Below are 856 nucleotides of genomic sequence, written 5' to 3' on the forward strand. Positions count from 1 at the left end.
GCGAGGTTTGGAGGAGGAGAGTCAGGAGTCGCAGGTGCAGAATTACAGATCCAATCAGGAGCCCAGATTTACGCCGATTGATCTCTTCCCCCCTTTAATTGGTTTCTCCTGGGGCTTTTTTCCTTTTTTTTTTTTTTTTTTTTTCCCTCCTTAGCTTTTTACGCGCTCACACACCAAATTAAACTTACTCCCGTCCCACGTAACAGGGGAGCAGTGACAAAGCAATGATGTACGAAGCCATCACCACCGCAGCAAAGCCGCGCGTCCTGCTCTCCGCCATTTATCGCCCTGATTCGGTTTTTGTTTTTATCTGTCCCTGTCGCTTGGGTTGAGTCGAGAGTGGGGCCTCCGTGGGGCGCTGGCCACTGCGCCCCATGGAGAAGCCAGAGGGAAGGGAGTGGGCCGCTGCCCAGCCTGGCCTCCGGGGACAGTGGCTGGTCCCCGGGGGTCCTGAGGGGCGGAGGAGGGGGTGGGGAGGCGTTTCTCCGGTGCGCAGAAGGTGCTCGGAGGCCATCAGGAAGGGGCCCCCAGCTGGCCCAGGCCGGCTGGGGGGGAAGGGGCTGCAGGTGTGAGAGTGGAGGGGCTCCATCAGGCTGGAGCAGGTGGCTGCCTTCTGCGCACTTGGGGAGCCCTCCCCTCGCCCTTCGGTGACACCTTGCCCACCTCCTCAGCACCCTGTCTTGTCCCCAGGAGGCTCAGAGCTCCGCGGGGCCTCCTGGGGCCCAGGCGAGGTGAGGTCGGGGAGTAGGGGAGGTCAGAAGGGTGCAGACCCCGCAGAGCAGGAGAGCTGCAAGAGTGGTCCATCTACTGGGGTTGCTCGGGCCCCGAGGCCCACGGGTCTGGCAGTACCGAACCA

The sequence above is a fragment of the Ursus maritimus genome, unplaced genomic scaffold, assembly GCF_017311325.1.
Source record: "Ursus maritimus isolate PB19 unplaced genomic scaffold, ASM1731132v1 scaffold_23, whole genome shotgun sequence".
In the NCBI taxonomy this organism is placed as follows: Eukaryota; Metazoa; Chordata; class Mammalia; order Carnivora; family Ursidae; genus Ursus; species Ursus maritimus.